Source organism: Phodopus roborovskii, unplaced genomic scaffold (assembly GCF_943737965.1).
Source record: "Phodopus roborovskii unplaced genomic scaffold, PHOROB, whole genome shotgun sequence".
In the NCBI taxonomy this organism is placed as follows: domain Eukaryota; kingdom Metazoa; phylum Chordata; class Mammalia; order Rodentia; family Cricetidae; genus Phodopus; species Phodopus roborovskii.
In genome coordinates this window covers 3148060-3167363 of record NW_026125540.1, presented here as the reverse complement: position 1 = coordinate 3167363, position 19304 = coordinate 3148060, and positions in this window count along the sequence as shown.

Sequence of the window (19304 nt, the reverse complement as noted above, 5' to 3'; positions counted from 1 at the left end):
TTTTTCAGAGATGACAGTAATAGAAAGGCAATGGCATTCATTTTTGCTTCTTACAGTATTACTTCATTTACAAAATTATTCACATAAATATTTTACCAAAAAGTTACAATTGGGAAATCCTTTGTTAAATAAATATTGAAATATTATATTAATTTTAGATTTTCTTGATAACTCAATTAATTGGTATGTTTGCCTATTATCCTTTATTAATGAGATTGTTTTGTAATCGTTTGCAGTTATACAAATGGTTTAATGAAAATATCAAAATGTTTTACAATATGTTTGGTATGGATTTCAATGGGAAATCAGGTTGAAAGAAGTAAAGAATAATGACATTTGGAGTTAATTAGGTAAATAATACCCAGTATGTCTGAAAAAATCTGAAATATTTTTTTCTCTATCTCTAGTAGCAAGTGTTCAATCTTCAGAAAGAAATGCATAAAAGGCATTGTGTCATAACCTCACAGCTAACTCATTGGTGAACTGAGGATTTTCCCCTGAGTATTTTGATATGACACCTACATTCTTATATTTTTGTTCACATTTTTCACTATTTATTAGGACATTGAATTATCCTGTGTCTTCATCATTGATTGAATTTATGAAGCAAACAATTGTAAACACAATCACAGGAAAAGTAAATGACATTATTTGTTACTAAGTGGAAGACAGTGTTCTAAGTGATAAAGTCAGATGCATCAACAAATACTATGTTACTTACGAAAGTCAAACTCGATAAAGTAAGGTAATGCTGGTTATGAAATGTTTGGTTGGTTGGGGTACGTTTTTTCTGCCTGACACCACCCGGTCTTGTCCTGTCTCCGTGCCAGCCCCAAATAATACACATAGACTCTGTTTTTGGTACAATACTGTTGGCCCAGTTACTTGTTTCTTATCTGCTAGCTCTGCCTTTAATTATTAACCCATTTCTGCTGATCTATGTATCTTCACATGGCCTTCTCTTACCGGCGAGGCGGCTGGCGTCCAGCTCTCTCCTGACTCTCCATCTTGACTCCTCCTTACTACTTCCTATTTCCCTTTACAAAACATTTGTGGAAGAAAACACCACATTCCAATGTAATTTCATTTGTTTCTGTGTTTCTAGTTATGAAGTAGTTTTACTTAATCGAAAAGTATGTAATGTATGGGAACTATGTATTATATGCAAAAGAAATATTTTCAATGTTTACTTTGTAAACCTCAATACTCACTTTAAAAGCACTAATTCATTGGAAAAAGAAAATTCATTTGACAAAAAAATGCATTTTTGTTTAGGTGCATAAAACACTATTATTCCAAACACAATCTTTGTTACTAATTTCACATGTTACACACATTTGTGTATGTATATGTATGTACTTATGTGTTTGTTTCTAGATAGTTAGGCAAGTAGATACAATTGTTTTTCTCTCCTCAGTTACTATGGGGTGATTAATTTTGTGTTTCAATTTGACTGGATCACAAGGTGATTTGTATATTTCTGTGAGGAGGTTTTTTGGTTGTTTTTAACATTTGGATTGTTAAGTTGGGGGAGATTGCTTTCTATATGCAATGTGGCTATATCTCAGTCAGTGGGGGGAGGTCCCAAAGCACAAATAGGTTGAACTTGCCCCAAGTCAAATAAGAGAGATTTTTTCCTATTTTATTGACCTCAATTTCCTTCAAAAGCCTCAACTTCTTGTATTTGAACCTATAGACCTACAGACTAGAACTTCATCCTAGACTCTTGGTCATGGCCTTTAAGATTTGAGGACTAATCTTTGATTATCTGTACTTCTCTAGTTTGCTATCTTATTCTACAAACTTTGATTCATGTTTTATATCTATGGCAGGGAGAAATATCTAATTCATCTTGCATTTCTTGGTGTCATATGCAGTCTCTTTGTATTTATACCAGGAAATGAACCCTAAATACTTTATGAAGTCAAAACTAGGGAGGCATCTCACAGTGAATGACTTCCAGAAGTTACCTCTAAGAGGGTGTACTGAGTAATACTGTGTGTGGGGTACTATAGGGACCTGTTCAGTGGCATGACACAGGCCAGAGTATTGACTTTCACAAGCAATGACAGTGACTCCAGAGAAGAAAGTATGGACTCCATATTCTGAGGGGCAAAGGACCAAGAAGTAAAAATAATAGAGAAGGTTAAAAGGTCGGGGAGACTAAGATTGTAGCTTTTCTAAAATGACCATTATTCAGTATTAATTAACATGAGTATTTAAGAATGAAGGTTCACCCATTTCTCCAACCTGGAAGAGTATTACGTGTTTTCCTACTCTGGGTGTTTTGGGACTCAGTCTGTTTTCTATTTTTAAAATAAAGTTGTTGTTTTGTTTTCACTCTCTGATGTGTTTACATTATGAAGCCCTCAAAAATTTCAAAGGATTGATCTGAATCTCCAAGAATGCACTTGTGTAGAAGAATTCTTGTGGGGTATGTGATGAATTGTGATACCAGAAAAACATATGTCCCCTCAATGAGGAGGTCATATAAACATACCCCCAGTATTTATAGTGGAATAATATGATCCTGAAAAATATATTAAAATCCACAATGCCATACATGTACCTTACCTCTTGAGTTATTATTAATGTGTCATTAAGATGTTTGCCTACTTCACTAAAACTAACAAAATCACAGTAGGAAATGCCAAGTGGAGGCTATTAAGCCAATCAGATATCCCAGCACAGAAGCGTGCTTGCCACCCAAGTCTGGTGATCTTAGTTTGATGCCTGGAAGGCATGATGAAAAGAGATAAATGACTGCCAAAAGTTTTCATTTGACCTACATAGACAGGAGCATTCATATGTGTACATGCATACATATACTACTAATAGTAAATATAGTAAACTAAATTACTTACTATATTTTGTTTATTTTGCTCTTTTGAGACAGGGTTTCTCTGTTGCTTTTGGAGCTTTTCCTGGAATTTCCTCTCTAGAACAAGCTGGCCTAGAACTCACACAGACACACCTGTCTCTGTCTCCTTAATGCTGGGAATAAAGGTGTGCACCACCACTGCCTGACCTTACTTACTATATTTTAAAGTCTCCGGAATGAAGTCTTTCCCAACTAATGATCTTAGTAATTGAAACTTCACATATGGGGTTTTCAGAGAATCCTATTTCCCAGAATGGTTGTGTTTTCAAACTGATAACTGCATCTTTATTATATTTGTATTTTAATTTTGAAATCATATGAATATCATGAAGCATATGTATGTGTGCCTGTGCATGTGTGAAACATTTTCCATATTAATAGTTCTTAAGGTAGAGATTAGTAAGAATTAGCACTGATCTGTATTAAGAAAAATAATCATCCTTACACTCACTAATGCAAAATCATTATGTGCTTTGCATAATTTCTTGATCAACTCATTAATTCAGAACTTGTTCTTTTTTAAAAATTCTGTATCTACTTGCATGTAACATCTGTGAATGCCTGCTGACAGTAGTTCATGATAAAAGTTGATGCAGATATAGATTGGGAGAAAATGCTCAATTATAGCAATTTATTCTACACTTTAAAATCATAAAAATTTAAATATACTAAATGAACAAAAAAATAAGAACTCACATTAGATGAATAGTTTAACTTCTATTGGGTTCAACTGTTTATGAAGGTAATAACATTTTGGTGCTACAATATTCAAGAGAATATAATAGTCTTCTGAAATAAAATTTAAATATATAATTCTCTTTCTATTCTTTTACTTGTTACCAACAAAGACTTTAATTTATAATGGTCACACTGAAAATTATTGTCTTAAAGTATTACATGAACTTTCAGAATCTAACATGCTCACAGATATTGGAAAAGGAAAACACTGTCCTATAGTTCCTAACTTACCTCAGAGTAGTTGCTAAATTTATGGAGAAATGATACCTTACATATTTAAGTCACCAATTTAATACTGAACCTCCTTGATATCACTAACTTATCTTACATGTTCATATATTCACTAGTAGCTTCAACTTGCTCAATGTGAAACAATGAATCTTATGTTTGTATGAATCTGTGTGAATATGTGTATGCATGTAAATATATAAGTATTTGGATCGAGAAAGTATATTTTTCTTAAATACATAGAGACAGACTTGGATTGGCAAGAAAATTCAGGAATTAAAAATATTTCATGAGACTCTTCTCTCCTCTCCTCTCCTCTCCTCTTCTTTTCTGTTCTCTTTTCTGAGAACACACTGAGTCAGTCACCATGTAGGATGCCAAGGGAACCCTTGGACCTTTCTCTGGTAAGAGAAGACCACAAGGGAATGCTTAGATTAATAGAGATTGGTTAAATTAAGACAGAGCTAGCCAATAAAAAATGTAGCCAATGGCCAACAGTTTCATAATTAATACAAATCTCTGTGTGTTATTTGGGGCTGATGCTGCTATGGGACCTAACCTGGCCAAGAATAGTCAAGTTACAAAATGGCACCAGAAACATGGGACACAGATTTACATGTAAATCTGACAAAAGCTTAAAAAGGGATTTTAGATTCAAAAGAACAGAGATAAGCACAAATACTTAGTAGCAAATTTTTCTTAGATGGGCATTCTGTTTGATGGCAGCATAGACCAAGGTTGTGAGCCCAGTTCTCAGTGCTGGTGGTAAATGTACCCCTGCCATCTAGGAAAGCCAGTGGCTAAAAAAGCTACTCCTCTAATTTTAGCAATGTCATTTAGCAGATAAAAGACTCATGGACAGAAAAAGAAACATATACAGTAAAGACAGTTTCATATGAAGGAAAGCCTGTAAAGATTTATAGTGTGTTTAAAAATATACATAGGCTTGGGAGAGAGAAAAAAAAAACAAAACAAAACAGGATTAAGTGGTTTAAAAAACAGAAAAGAATAAAGAAAGAAAGGAAGGAAAGAAGGAAGAAAGAGAGTATCTGGGTGTGCTGGCACACAACCTTTAATTCCAGCACTCAGGAGACAGTGGCAAGGAGATCTCTGTGAATTCAAGGCTAGTCTGGTGTAGTGAGATATTTACTCTGTCTCCTTCTGTGGCACTGACCATGCCCATTGGGGGTGGAGCCATGGGCGGAAGTGACTTGTGGAAGGAGGTCTGAGGAAGAGCCTGGGAACACTCTTTATTTCTCCCTGAATAAACATCTATTTGGCCTATTTGTTTATCCTGATCCTTATTTAACCGCAATAGTCTGGTGTACAGAGTGAATTCAAGGGCAGCCTAAGGTACACGGAGAAACCCTGTATCAAAAAATGGAAATAATAAAAGTAAAAGAAATAGAGTAATAATTAAAAGTCATGTAAAGGTGGAAAATACACAGAGTGTCTGGATATTGCATGCTATTGTGTTGTCTGTGAATTGTTTGACTGCTAAGGAAATAGCAACAACTGCTAAAAAGAGTGTGGCTGGATTAATCCAATTTGTATATTTTAAAAATGCCTTGACTTCATAATTTAAGTATAAGGGTATGTTACTTTGGGAAAGAGATTTTATTTTTGTTTCTACAGAAAATGAAAAGCATTTCCTTACAGACTAATTAGTTCCTTGTAGACTAATAGGGTTTGATGAAGTAAGACCCCTGAAGCAGTGGCCCAGGTGATCCAATATTCAAAACTGCTTGCACTATGAAGCCTTACAGACTACAAAAACAAGGATTTGGCAAAGTCTCTGTGTTTTGTCATGATCCCCATGGTATAAACAGTGTACCCAACTGTCAGGAAGCAGTTGGGTGAAAACAATACCCATGTTACCAAATACCACCTATAAATGTTTGTTTTCATTTAAATGGGGTTGGTTGTAAATGGTAAAGATCATAATCAATCTCTTTTTAATGAAAAAAAAGGGGTGAATGGAATATAGAATGAATACTTTGTATTGGTACGAACTTTCATTTATTGATACAAATTTAAAGTCAATTTTGCTTTATGTAAATTTCTTCTCTTGTTTAGTTATTTTGTTTATAAAGATCTTTTAAAATGTATTACATAATTAAATACAAATTATATATAATCACTTAGAATAGTCAAAACTTATAGTTAGGTTAGTTACGTTTTCTACAGAGATATATTTGAGATGGATAGATAGTCATCAAACCTTTCAAAGACCTGCAGAATATGGCATTTAAAATGGTTAAGGCTTTTTCATGAAAATGAGACACATCTGATCCTGGTAATGCCAATTTTTTCAGAGAGGAAGATGGCATCTGAATAAACTCTATTTCTTTTACTTTTATTATTTCCATTTTTTGATACAGGGTTTCTCCGTGTACCTTAGGCTGCCCTAAGTTTGCTTTCAACATGGCAAGACAAGCCATTTGGGCAAGATACTGTTCTTGCCTGTACTGTGTGACTGATCCTGTATAAAGTAGAAATACAGGACCCACAGAAAAGTGACTCCCAAACTTGCAAAACAAGATGAACATCCCTGAAGGGTTCCTGCTTTATGGAAGAGTCTGACAGACATTCTGCAGGACACAGAGAAAAATTATTGACAAACTGCCAATACAGGTGGGACAGTTTAAAATTTCCTGCTTCACTGAGAAGTCTGCCAATTACATGTGGCCTACGGACTGAAGATGGATGCTCCAGTGTTACAAAAGAACTTCAGGTGACTGTCCAGATAGCAAAATTTCTGTCAATTCTAGAGTTTATATACTATCCTTCTGTGGTCTTTGATGGAGTTGAAGTCAGATTGTTATAGTTTCCCTTAGTTATAATTAAAGATGGTACATATAAGACTTTAGACTCACAAAAATAGAATAGATAACAGAATATTTTCTTTAAATTTTGCTAAATGTTAATGAGCCAAATATTGTTAACTGTATGTTTTATTTGATAACTGTTTTGTTATATGTAATTTTACTATGTTAAAGTTAAAACCCTTCTTTTTGTTTTAGCAGAAAAGAGAATATGATGGGGATTGCTTCTGTACATATGTTTCTCTTATTGTTTGATGAATAAAGCACTGTGGCCAATTAGGCATTATGATAGGTGGGACTCGGAGACAAGGAGGACTCTGGGAAATGTAGGGGTTGTCAAGATTTCCCAGGAAGTGTGGAGGTCTTTACAGACAGGGAGGAATTGACATAGCTGGAAAGAATCAGAATATAAGCAGAGACAAACAGGAAATAGCTCTCATCTGTTCTCTTCTCTGCAGACAATTTGAGCCGGTCACCATGTAGGATGCCAGAGAAGCCAGCAGAATAAGAAGTTCCAGGACCTTTCTCGGGCAATGAAACCCATGTTTTTATTTTCTGTTTCATGGCTAATATAATGTGAATTATTATATCACTTAGAGTGGCTCCCATGGCAAGTGATAGAATAACTGAGAGGAAAAACACTTAATAAATGGCAAGAACTGATACAGAATTGCCTAGAATTTAAATAGTCTTACACAAACCATCCTCAGTGTTTTCACCATGATTTATCTACTCTAAAATGTCATCATTGTAGGGCCCATATAATTGTTGACAGCAACGGCATGCTACTATCCTAAGTTTGCATTACCCAGGAAAAAAGACTGTATGTGCACACATGCCCAATTGCATTATTTAAACAGGTATGTGTAATAGACACTCTAAAATCATTGGAAATAGGTCTATAGAGCCAATTTGTTTAATTGTGTCTAGGTCCAGTGTCTCTCATTGACCTAGTTTTGTTTTAATCACATGGAATGAGAGTGGGAAAAATTTGGTTTATTTCTCATTTCTGCTTTACCCTAAATTTTGTATCCCATGAGAAGAGGCAGCATGCTGGCAAGGAAGAAACAATAAGCCAAAGTTCCAGTTTCAAATATGAAAAACAGAGCAGAACAATTTGTGAGGATTATTTTCCTCTCCTCTGTCTAATCTTGCAGCATATTTCGTTGAGAAATGACAGTCCCTGTGGCATATGTGAGGCTGACATGGCATGTGCACTGCTGTACAGGGAAGCATGGCAGGGAGCTGTGATCAGACGTTCTTGGAGCTGTGCTACTGCTATGTTTGCAGACAGGAATTCAGACACACTTGCTTGCCAGATGGGAAGACAAATGTCTTTCAGAATGGAGAGTGAGTTTAAAGTCATGCTTAAGCAATGGATGTCAGTTGTTAAAGGGGTTAATAAGGAAGGGACTCTACTAGCAAGTAATCAAATGGGTGTTTAAAATAGGACTCACAACTGAAGCTGTGGGCAGGGAATTAAAGGCTTGGCAAGCAATGGGCTCCTTTTCTGGACATCGCATTCCCTATTTAATATTTTAGGGCAAAACCGACATCTTAAATCAGTAATTGCAAATGAAGCACAGTTGGTACCTACAGTCCTATGGACTGGTCATTGATGAATGTATCTTCTATTCTTACTCATCTTCCTTAGCCAATTACAATTGTTGCCTCTGGGACTCATTCAGGATATTCTTTAACAAGTCACTCCTGTATGTAATAGGCCATTTTATTTTTCATGACTAATACATTAAAATGGAATATGGTATGTAGTTAAAAAGATGAGTTAAGGAATGAAATAGGTTATTTAATGGATATCTCTGATGCTAGATTTTTCATTACTTCATTATATTTAGAATTCTCAAAGTATATGAAACATTGCAAAATTAATTTTTCAATTATATATTTCATTTTACTTTCATATTTACAGAATCAGAGATCCCAAATTTATTATTGCTAAGACCTTCTAGACATAGTTCTAACTTAGTATTGTTGGTATTTTAATTTGACTTGAGTATGAATACTGACAAGCCCTATATGTCATGATGCCAGTCTTTTCAAAGTTGATAAGATAGTTAGAATTTTATTATTAAATTTTGCCACTTTCAAATTTTAATGTAATTATTTTGAAATTGTCTATTTTCTTTTTAAATATATAATTCTTGTATGTTAGTTTGTTATGTCCTTTCTTTCTAAAGAGTGTGATGCAGTGGTTCACTGGATAGAAAATATAAAAATTATGAAAAGAGATCTACAGAGATATGGAAATATTATTATATTTGTAAGCTCCACATTTGTATTTACATTACACAGTGAACACCTTTTTGTTTTGTTTATGGCCAACTGCAGTATGAGAGGGCAACATGATTTCTGTAATGAGGCATAATATTTCACATTTCAGAAACCAAGTTTAATTTTTGTATTTGAATCAACCTTTTTGCAATTTAAGGTGGCCTGTACCAGAGCTTTGGATATGAATGTGTAATGAACGCCCTTTCTTTGTTTATAATCACAAAAAAGGCAGTAATATATATAAACTTTATTATACAGGCAATAAGGCAGACCTATGTCAAATGACAAAACACACATGACATAAATATTCGTGTAAAATAAGCATATATAAGCAGGTGTTAGAATCCAAAAATCCAAACTTGAAGAGCTCTTAAGAAAATTCAGTGCCAACGCAAAACCATCTCTTTCATGAAACTGGAAAACTCACCACACATTTTTAATGGTGTCTACTTTCTCTTCTTTTTGAAGCACAAAAGAGACAATAATAAACATGACAATCTGAAAGATGTTTAAGAGCAATTTTTATATACCACGAAAAGGAATGTCTTAAAGTGGGCATAATAAGAAAACAATGGTATGTTATTACAAAACACTCCACAAATCTCCAGGTATTAGAAGAGTGTACCTGCTGTTTAGGGGAGAAGTTAGAATTTATCACAAAAGTGATTATATTATAACCCCAAATTAGATTAGCTACTTTAATATAGAGTCATTCATAAACACCAATAATAAACTTATTTAATTTACATTTAGTATGTAATTCCCAGAATGAACAAAATGATATCTTCCAGAACACACACAGAAATAATGTATTTGTTAGCTCTTTGTTATATTAATATATCTAGAGAACATAAATATTTAGTAAGTAAATTTGGATATATAAAATAATTTAAAAATTTATTTAGTTTCAAATTCTTATAAAAATTATGATTATGTGTTAGTTATATAAATATGGAATCCATTTGGTGGTCTAGAAATTACAATAAAGAAATTAATACTAATGCACAATTGTAATCCTTACCACTAGAATTTGCATATCCAGTGCTACAGAAATATTTTTTGTTTTATTTATTGTCCTGTTAGCTATGTATTACAGGAATCTGCTGAAGTCTCAGTTAACTTTGACCTCACCATTCTCCTCCCTCAGCATTCTAAATTCTTTTGCAACAGTTGTGTACCACCATGTCCAGCTTATTTTCTTTATAAGTTTAAACTTAAAAATCACCCTAGGGATATTTTCATTTTAGTAAAAGAAGTGTGGACTTCATTTATAACTCTTTTAGCTTCTTTGTGGGGTATGACTTTTTATATATTAGATATGTTGGATAATGTTTGATATGAGATATTGTCACTTGTAAATAGTAGCTATTATATTCAAATTTTTCTCTATTATATATCATTACTTCTATTTGAAGTTATAGAGAAAACGATTATTTCAAATTCAACCAAATGATGGTTATCTACCCATCACACCTTCTGTCCCAAAGTTCTATAAACATACTTATTAGATCTCAAAGACTTCAGAAGAAAGGAACACTGTCTCAGAGTACATGTCAGGAAAGCATACAATTTACTGCCACATCAATAACACTGTTTAATCTCAAGGCTAACTGGCAAGGTTATGTGATGTCTAAAGTTACCTGCCTTTCAGGCTTTTGTGGCTGACAAAGAAAAAAGTGGAAATAAGGATCCCAAATCCAAATCAGACTGATTTTGTTTATTTATTTAATTAGTTATTCTTGATTATTGGATTGGATGGAATATACAGATAGATAGATATTGATGATAGATAAACAGATATAAATTGATAATTACATAGACAGAAGATAAATTCCATAACAGATTACTTGGATGACTGTCCTTTGTTCAGTTTATCTCTTTATTTTTTCCTCATATAAATCCAATTATTGAAATACTTTCCTTTCAAATATTTGCCAATTGTACTTATTTCTTGTATTTAGTAGTTTAACATTTGATTTAAATTTCTAATAGTATTAAAAGTCTGTGCTCTGTGTTGTTTTGTTTTATTTTCCTGTTTTGAAAGGAATACTGTTTTCGTTACAGACTCTGTCCTTTTGTAATCTAATTGTTCTAAATCCAAAGGACAAGAGTGTCTTTGTAGAAAACATTTCATATATAGCCATTTTCTCTTGAACAAATTGACTTTATGATGCATCGTACAAAATTTCTTTTATAAATTTAGATCATTTTCCAAATTAAATATAACTTAAAATTTATTGTGTTTGTTTATATGTATATGGTATCTTGTTTCAACTATAACTTCTGTAACTAGTAACTTTTAAAGAGTTTTATTTTTTTTTTGTAAAGGACTTTTGACATTACGTTTTCAACTATGTAAGATTCTATTTAAATATGTATGATGGGTACTAATGTCCATGGCATTAAGATATCATAAAGTGCCACCAAAAACTGCAAATTTCATCAATATTAAGGCTGATTCAGAGTAAATTCTGCTGTACAAATGGATTACTATAGTAGAATGCAGTGTTTAAATTAATTCATATATTATGCAAGCTTGGAGTTTGCTTAGGCTTTTCAAGCTGTGTGTACTTGTAAATATTTTTCCATATTATAATTGTTTGAAAAGATTAAGCCTAATTTATTCTGATGATAGTATACAGTTCAATGAATGAGACTGTACAGTGCATTGTTGGTTATATGCATCTCCAGGCATTCTATTATTAAATTACATTTTTACTGTGAACTCTTGCAGCATCCCCAGAGGCCTAGTAAATCCGGAGCCCTATTACAGAGTGATTTCTTCCCTTTACTCTGGGCCCTCCTGAAGCTCCAAACTTGGCAGCTGTGATCTTTCTGGATACCAACACTACTGAATTAGCAAGTCCAGAACAGCTTCTACTGTCTCCTGATCATTTTGTAAATTCCTTTTTGTCTATAAAGACATTGTCTGTAGCATGCATTCTCATTTAATCTTAGTTCATTAGTGTTGAACTCATAGATGGTAGCACTGTAGTCCCTTGGTTGAACTCATAGATGGTAGCACTGTAGTCCCTTGGTTGAGTAGCTTTCAATCAATGGCTTTTTCATGCAAAAGGCAATGGAAACTTTCATCTGTTGAGTAGTATTCTAAAGAAAAGCCAAGCATGGTGGTGCAACATTTTCAACAAAGGCTTTTGAGTTAAAAACAATTTAAAACTTGAGTGTGAAATAAAGTGTCACAAGGATATTTGCTCACAGTTTGATGCTGAAAACAAGAAATCCTCACATCACCTTACTTTCCTCAGTTACAATCCAGCATTACTTTTTCCTGAATAATTCAATAAATAGGTAAATCTCCTTTCCTGGGAAAACGAAGGGACTGAAGTTGGTATTGTACTGCTGCTTATTATCATGACTGTTTACATTATGTGATAAGAAAATTAGAAAGGATGAAAATTGGGGAAATATTTCTTAACTGGTAAATGCAATATATTTGCTTGTTTTAAATAGAACAATAACTAAATGTCTAACAGTGGGACATATTAATGACTGACTACCGTGCATTCAGGAATCAATAAGTCAAGGACCACTGTACCTGTGTCTCATAATATCTATGGATTTTCATTATGAATAACTCATAACTGAGTTTTCTAAAATGAAGGTAAATTGACTTATAGAAAGTCATGGGAACAAACTCAGTGAATGGGCTGAATGAAATTCAAGGAGCAGAGAGAAAATTATGGAAGCGATAGATTAACTGATAACACACAATACAAAGTCAATTAAATTACAGAGTAGCCTACTCAACCTCATATAAAGTGGTAACAAACTGCTTGACAAGCATTTTTCTCATTTAGGTGTAAATGCTAAACTGTTTGGATAGAAATTTAATTCAACCTGTGTAAAGTTCTTTCCACACATTTGTTCCCCATTGTTTGCCCTCTCTCATTCTGGCCTAACACCTCCATGCCTCCCTCCCTCTCTCCTTCCATTCCCTTTTCTCTAGTTTTCTTCCTCTAATTTACTCATCCATTTCTTTCGTTTCATTTTGTATCATTATGTCTTTATTCCTCCCTTTCTGCATCTGGATTCCAGTTTGGCTCAGTGTTTAGTTTGTGGGTGTTTGCTTCTGTTTCCAACAGCTACTAGATGAGGGCTCCTTGATGGTAGATAAGTTACTCGTCAATCTCATTATCAGGGAGGGACATTTATGGTAGCCTTTACACTGCTGCTAAAATTGTTAGTTTGGGTCAGTCTTGTAGGTCTCTAGACATTTCTCTAGGTTCGGTTTTCTCTTCAAAATTATAATGGCTCACTCTTTTATGCTCTCTGTCTCTCTCCGTCTCTCTCTCTCTTTCCTTTATCGATTTTCTCTAGTCTATTGCTCCCCAGACTCAATTGTCCTAGTTCCACTAGCTTTCTTCTCCTTCCTTCTCTTTCTCCTAGTTCCCTCTCCATTCACTTCCCCCTGCCCTACTCCCCATATGCTCAGGAGATCTTGTCCCTTTTACCTTCTGTGGGGGACGTTATGTGAATCGCTTAGAATCCTCTCCCTCTGCACCATGAAACAGTCCTGGACTGTGTGATAATATATATGCTACCTCCCATATACAATGTGATTGAGTTATACCTGATAATTTCTGATTCAACCTACAAAGGACAAGAGAAAAGGAGTTTTTCTTAATCTGGTCATCAGGGTCTTTCTGAGAAGTTATTGTCCCTGCAATTTCTTAAAAAGTTAGAAGGATACCAATGTTGTCAATGACTTACTATTGTTCCTTCAAAACTAATACTGCTATCTAAATAAAATTATTAACGTTGAAGTGATGGGGACTTATGAAAGAATTCAGCCTGTGGGGACCTCACACAATAGACTAATGTTTGTCTCTGAGTGAGTTTGGTCTCTTAGGATTGCATTTGTTACCATGGCAGCAGGTTGTAAGTCTGGCTTCTCCTGGACCCACTAGTCATACTTGCAGAAGCTCCTGCATTGGGTAGCTATTTTCATGCTGCATGCTACGATATAGCAGGAAGGCCCTCACCAGTAGACAAGCAGGTGGTTCTTCCTCATCCTGCACATGCAGTCCACAAACTAAATAAATCTAGTTTCTTTATATAGAACCCAGCTCTGCCATTGCAAAACAGACTCAGGGATAAGTTAATGGAAATTTAGCCATAAAATGAGAAAGATCATTGTTCCCAGAATTACTAGATAGTCAACTGAACACATATGTGTAAAGGATAAAATAAAACTTAACATTTAATGAAGCCAGAAAATGCAGAGTGCTCATCCAATCAAGTCCTGAATGCTAATAGTCTAGTGGAACCACTGGAAGACAGTAGAACTGCAGCAACAAACATCAAGACCTGTTCTCCCACTTCGAGGTTTCCTGAGTCTCCCTTGCTAGGTCTTCCTCTCTTGCTGTTAAAACCTGAGCCCTGGCTCTTAGACAGGGCCCCTGTGCTCTACCACAAGAAGCCCAGTCATTCCTCCTGGGACTGTACCACATCATAGCTGGGAGAAGGGCATCCTTGCAGGTCCTTTGCACACAGAACAGACAGAGGATTAGGCAGTTCTTCCCTGTTGAAGATATTAAGTAGATGAGTAAGACAGCGGAAGGGACTCATCTTTCTATCCATGACCCAGTTGCCTTCCCTCTTTAACTTTCCAACAACATTTCTCTTTAACAATCCCCTTTATAGTGATTACATCACTTAAAAGAGTGTAGTGATTTCTTTTTATTCCATAAATAAGAAGAATCATATCTCCATCAGAAACTCTCTGCTATACCCCTGGAAGACAACCAGGATCCCAAACATGTCACTGTATTGATGAAAATAATAAAAACATTCTTCCAACCATTAATGGGTACAGGTTTCTTTAATAAATTTTGCTACAGTGAAATGGGTTATATGCTTTTAACAAAAAATCATATATACAATTCTGATATATATTCATCTCTTTCATATTTACATATTAACATATTGGTTTGTTATACCCTTTTACCCTCCCAGCTGACCTAAACTTTGAGGAGCTAATGGGCCCCAAGATTGATAGCTGGGAATCCAGCATTGGACCGACTCTGACCCTCTGAACATATGTCTCAGTTATAAGGCCTGGACAGTCTAAGGGACCTCTGACAGTGGAACCAGGATGTATTCTTGTTGCACAAAAGGACTTTGGGAGCACATTCCCCTTGGAGGGATACTACTTTAACCTAGATGCATGATGGAGGGTCTAGTTCCTACTCCAAATGACATGACAGATTTAGATAAACCCTTCTGGAGGGCATCACCTTACAAGTGGTGTGGGGATGATTGGAATGGGAGGGTGGTCCAGTGTACTTTTTTTACAGTTTTGTTTTCACAAGAACTTCTGAGTCTTTACATGTGTGTGGAAATCATACTTAGAAACTTCTAGTATAATAATGCTTTAGTTTCACAACCATATAGTGATTTTCTTTTTCTGATAGGTGAGAGGTCTCAGCAAGTAAGAGCACTTGCCACCAAACCTGAAGATCTAATACATTGTTTCAGAAAATTATCAAGATATCAAATAATCCATAGTTTTCACTTTCTGTGTAACACTGATTAGACTCTGTGTTAAATGAAGTGAAAAAAAGAAAGGAAAAGAAAAAAGGGAAGAATATGAAAATGGGAGGAGCATGTGCTAGGGAGAGAAGATGCTGAAAATGGGAAAGTAAGGGCACATGTGTGAGACAGTTATGTTGTACACATGATTGGAATTTTCAAAGAAAAATATGTAGATAATATAGTACTGGACTAAACTGTACAGATATCTAAAAGTCTTAGTGCATGCTCCCTCCATTACCATACCAATCCCTCAGGAGAACAAGCAAACAAGTTACAAACTACTTTGATGTTTTCACAGACTACAAGCTGTGAAACCTTAGCACACATTTAACAACATCAGATATAAAGTACCAAACAAAATGATAATAAGTTCTGCCATACTGTGGTACTATCTTTACACTGTTTTAATATGCTATTAGTGCAGTGTATATATTATGTGTGCATTATATATCTAGCTATGTGAGATATTCATTACCTGTATATATATACGTGTGTATATACAGATAACATACATACATATATAGATAGATAATGTTTAAAATTCCTTGCTATTTTTGGCTATCATGCTGTTGTGTTACTATTTGGTGCTGTGGAATTACAGTGATGTGCTTTCAGTCTAATAGTTCTCCTTGGTGCTATTGTTGTCAAACACCTTCTGTTTCTATGCTTTACCAGGCAAAGAATACAATTATCCACACAGTGAGTTATGTAATTGCACTTTAAGCATGTAGATAGGGAAGGGAAAATATGCAATTTTACTGTCTTGTGTATGCATAATTTAGTTCATGGACACTCTTTGTTAGGATTGAATTACTCTGCTTTATTCTTGCTTTCAGCACAAATAATCACTTATATTAATATTTAAATGCTGTATATTTTTGAGTATTTCCCACAAGAGTATTTTACTTATACCCTTCTATCTCTCCTGCTAACTATTGTACCTAGTCCATGTACCTCAAATTTCCTCTACAATTCACGAGCTATTATTTAAATATTTAAATATATATATATATATGTGTGTGTGTGTGTGTGCGTGTGTGTGAATGTATAATTCAAGAATTAGAGGCAATGGATTTGAGATAGCAAGTAGGGTGTATAGGAAAGTTTAGAGAAACTAAAGAGAAGGGGGATGTTATATAATTTATTTTATTTATTAAAATAAAATTATGCTATAGTGGAAAATAACAGAATATCAGGTAGAAGCTACATTTTGCTATTTTTTTTCACATAGACTTGCTTTACTTTGAATTTATTGTTAAAATATATTTTTGCTTGTTTTTTTTGTGGTCTGGGCTGCACTAGAACTTACTACATAATCCATACTAGACTTCAAATTACAGATATCAACCTTCTTCTTTTCCAAGTATGGGATTAAAGTCATATGTCATGGTGCCTGGTATTGAAAGGCATTTGGGGTCACAGATATACCTGTCTATCTATCTATCTATCTATCTATCTATCTATCTATCTATCTATCATCTACCTATCTTTCTCTTATCGTCTATCTTTCTAAATATATACCTATTTATCACACACACACACACACACACACATATATATATATATAAAATCTATCTCCTGTCTATCACCTATCATCTACCTCTCACCTATCTAATATATATACATATATATATTTGTCATTCATCTAGAAACTAGCTATCATCTATTTATCTACCTAAACTCATATATGCATCACACAGTTACATGTATACACATATGTGCATTGCATATGTATATATTTCTATTTCTACTTATGTCTATATATTTATATATAAAAAATACTTGGAATCATGAGGAACTCTGTGATTGGATTAGTTCAGTTAATCAAATGATGTTCAATTCCAGCTCTTTTCCTGAAAATCACATGATGTCATTGTCCTTATGGCTGATTCCATTGTGTCTACATACAATAGTTTTGTTTAAATAGCATGGATATTTTGACATTAGTGAAAATGCAGTGACAAAATAGATATTTAGTATCTCAAGATTAAGCGGCATTATGTTTGAGACATAGACTCAGGAATAGGAGTTCTAGTCTTTCTGTAATTGTATTTAAATTTTCTTAATAAGTTTAAGAATATCAGTTTCTGAGAAACAACTTTAGATGCATGGAGACAGTTATATGAATGGTATAAAATCATATTTATGTCTTTTAACACACTCTGAACCTCATTAAATACATAACCATCATGTATATTAAACATATACGATTAAAAAATTATTTTGTACTTGCTTTTTTTTTCTTGAGGCAAGCTCTCACTATATAGCTTTGTTTACCCAGGAACCCACTATGTAGAACAAGCTGACCTTGAACTCATGGAGACCTGATGTCATCCTCTACCTCATAAATGCTGATATTAAAGGTGTGTATGATTACTCTCACCACTTAAGAAAATAATTGCTAAAATCAGTCTTTAATTAATAGCTCTAATTTATTATTAACATTGCTATTTTGATCAACACATAGAATTTTTTCACAATACTCAAAAATGAAGTAGTAACTTAGTCTTCTTGAACTTAATCAGTCTACAGAAGTACATAACCTCCTCTGGCAAACATGGTAAAGAGAAGGTGAACTCTATCCTCCAGGTATTTACTTTCAAGGAGGAAATAATGACAAAGAACATAAAATATTTATGTGGTGTCACTTGTTTTGCCCAGTTGGGAAATCAGTATTTTTAACAATAGTATTTTACAATACCCAGGCTCACGAGTCCACCGTGCTGAGGACAGCAGAGTTGGCACTTGTGGAGGGTTGAAAACTCCCAGTCTATAAACCTTCTTTATAAAGCAATTGCTCCCTCTCTCTGAAGAGAGAAACCAGAGCAGAGTTAGACTATAAACCAATAAAGAGCCTGGGTTTTTCTCTGATTCATTAAAACACTGCTTCTGAGTTCTTATATTTTTCTTATATTTAATATCCTTCCAATTACATTTTTTAAATAAAATTATGCTGCTATTTGTGCACCTTTAGAAAGAAACCTTAGGCATCAAGATAAATCACCATGAGTAATATTAAATCATAAAATGATATGGAAAAAAATCACAGCTTATAGCTAAAGAGCTCAAACAATTGTGAACAATTAAAATGCAGCAATGGGTATCAATTCTTCATTCCCTATTATATGACAGAGACATCACACCAAAACAAAAAACAAAACAAAACAAAAAAAAATCAACATGAAAAAGACATAATGATCTGTGAAACAGAATTAAAGATTTAGATAGAAGTACACATACCTACAACCACCTTGTTTTTGTTTTGAAAAATATGTCAAGAAATTACATTGTTGAAAAGACAGCATCATCAACAAATGTTGCTAGGATATTTCCATATTCATATATATAAGAATGAAACTTGGACGAAACCATCTGGCTCAGAGGGTCAAAATACTTAACCCTGAGTCTGTCCCATATACCCCCACAGTGAGAGCAGTGAAATGATCCCTTAAAATTTCCTGTGACCTCAATATACACTCTATGGCATGTATGTGTATACTAAACAGAAACACACAAATTAATGATGTAAGCATATGTCATTCAAACATATTAGAACATGTTTTTTTTCTCTCTTGCCTTACCTAAAAATCAACTCCAAGTGGATCAACAATCGTAATGTTAAACCCAAGGCCATGAAACTTCCATTAGAGAAAATAGGGAATACACTTCAAGATATGGGCTTTTTGAATACCACCCAAGTTGCACAGAAAATGAGAACAACAGACCCTAATGAAATTTTAAAGGTTCTTACTTCAAAGAAACTGTATTTAAGTGGAATGGCAGCC